Source organism: Megascapheus bottae, chromosome 18, assembly GCF_031878675.1.
Source record: "Megascapheus bottae isolate mThoBot1 chromosome 18, mThoBot2.hap1, whole genome shotgun sequence".
Classification (NCBI taxonomy): domain Eukaryota; kingdom Metazoa; phylum Chordata; class Mammalia; order Rodentia; family Geomyidae; genus Megascapheus; species Megascapheus bottae.
The window spans coordinates 8,905,618-8,907,992 of record NC_143526.1 but is presented as its reverse complement, the minus strand read 5'-3'; the positions used below and the strand labels follow the sequence as shown (position 1 = coordinate 8,907,992).

At 33.7% G+C, this 2,375-nt stretch overlaps 1 non-coding gene across 1 annotated transcript; it reads left to right on the top strand.

The window, feature by feature from the left end:
* Positions 1-1,484: 1,484 nt before the first annotated feature.
* On the top strand, positions 1,485-1,647 carry LOC150050066 (U1 spliceosomal RNA). Its single transcript, XR_016538780.1, has one exon. It is a non-coding gene; the product is annotated as a U1 spliceosomal RNA (small nuclear RNA).
* The last annotated feature ends 728 nt before the right edge of the window (positions 1,648-2,375 follow it).

Genomic DNA, 2,375 nt, shown 5'->3' with positions numbered 1-2,375 from the left:
TGTAAGATTCCACCTCACTCTGTTAGAATGGCCAGGATCAAGAAAACTAATGACAGATGCTGGAGGGGATGTGGCCAGGAGGAATCACTACTACATTGTTGTTGGGAGTTATGCTCATTCACCCACTATGGAAAGCAGTATGGCAGTTCCTCAAAAGACTAAACATAGAGCTCCCCTATGACCCAGCAATTCCACTACTTGGCATTTACCCAACCCTCCAGAAACATAGGTTTTCAATCTTATATGCAAGTTGAATAAGACATAATCTTCTAAGACACTGTTTGAGAATTACTTGAGTATTGAATCACCTGAGAAGTGAGAAGAAGAAAAATCAAAAGCAAAGCAAAGTACCTTTTTCTGCAGATTCTGTTAAAACTGGTTTCGGTGTAACCTGTTTTGTTTGTTTGTTTTTTAACATTTTCTTAGTCATTTTATTTTCTTTTGCCAGTACTGTGGCTTGAATTCAGGGCCTATCCTTGGGCTTTCTAGAGGCTAATATTCTACCACTTGAGCCACAGCACCACTTTGAGATTATTCTGTTTATGTGGTGTGGTACCAGAGCTTAATGCATGTTAGATAAGCACTCTACCACTAGGCCACACTCCTAGCCTTCTTAGTTATTTTATTGTGAATCCCAACTTCAGAAACATTTTAAGGAGGAATTAAATGCATGCTAAGTACATACCACACATAGTTAAGCTATAATTTATATACAATAGTATTAGATATTTTTCAAATAAAAATATTTCAAACCTTGAGTAACAGGGTAAATTATATATGATGGACACACACACATACAAACTCACACACATCATGCATGCACACCAAATAAGTGCGACAAACCCTAAGTATGTATGGGTAGGAACTTCCAACCTCAAATGTAACAAGTAAGAAATAAACCCTACAAAATAAATTAGATATATTATTTAGTAAATGAATTATATTCTATATTGAATAAATTACAATTTACTGTATTACACTGACACAATAATTTTTTTTTCACTATGTGCAGGAGAAAGAGAAAAAAGTAATGGGATCAATATTCTTTTTTTCCCTCCCTGAGAGTTTTATGCTGAATGAGAACCAGAGTTTTAAGTCAAATGAGGTAACACAGCTTTCACTGTCAGGAGGCTGAGGCAGGAGGATCAGATCTCAAGTTTAACCTAATCCTGCCAAGCCAAGAAACTTACAAAATAGAATATAACTTCTTAAAGCCTTGGCAGTGTCAGCCTGAAATTCTAGCCCCCTGTAAGGCAAAGGTGGTAAGACAAAGGTCCTGAGATTGGCCTAGGCCAAAAAGAATTACATAGCTGAAAAATAATTAAAGGCAAAAGGAACTAGGGATGTGACTCAGGTGGTAGAGTGCTTGCCTATTATAGGTCCTGAGTTCAAGCCCAGTATGGCAGAAAGAAAAGAAAAATTATGTATGTATTTATAGGCACACACACACATACACACACATATATAACCATTTAAGAATTTTCATATTTAGCTGGCAGGGGAGACACCATGATCACGAAGGTGTTTTCCCAGGGCCAGGTTTATCCATTGCATTCCAGATGTTCTGACCCCCGAGATTTCCCCAAATGTGGGAAACTCGACTGCATAATTTATAGTAGTGGGGGACTGTGTTCACACTTCCCCCTAAATAAGAAAAGAGAAAAAGAAAGAGAAAAGAATTTACACTTGGGATGGTGGCAATGAATTTGATTATTTTAGTGAACCTACCAATATTTTAAAAATTTTTTTGAAAAGCTTTTGAAGCTTATTCAAACTAAATATTACTTTGGTAAGTATACAAAAGAAAGTTTATATTCACTAAAATAGCAATATTTGCTCAAAATGTTAAACTAGTTGTATATATTGAATTAAGAAAGAATATATTAAATTATAGCTTAACAGGATAATATTAAGTTTACAAAATTAACATTGAAACATGTTTGCCTGACTTGTGCTTATAAAAATTTTGGAATAATAAACTAGAAAGTTGCTTTCAAGCCAAAGCTATCAGATTGATACAGTGAATTAATAAAAGTTATAACTTGGGCCCACTTATATGCATCTAGCATATATCAATTTAAATTAATAGCTCAGATTTGACAAAGAACAATCAAGGAAAATTATAGAAATTATCAATTTCATGATAGGCATATTATAAAAAGTTGCAGAATGGCTAAATAATCAATAAGTTTGAATTAGTGGGTACATGTGAAAATTTTATTTGACCACTTATTAGAAATTTATAAAATTATTCCTATTTAATCCTTTCAACAAATTCACATAGGCCCAAAACTGAAATTCATTGTAAATGTAAATTGGGAAGAAAAATTGGATCAGACATAAAATTATACATCTCTGTAAGGATAAAAACAAAA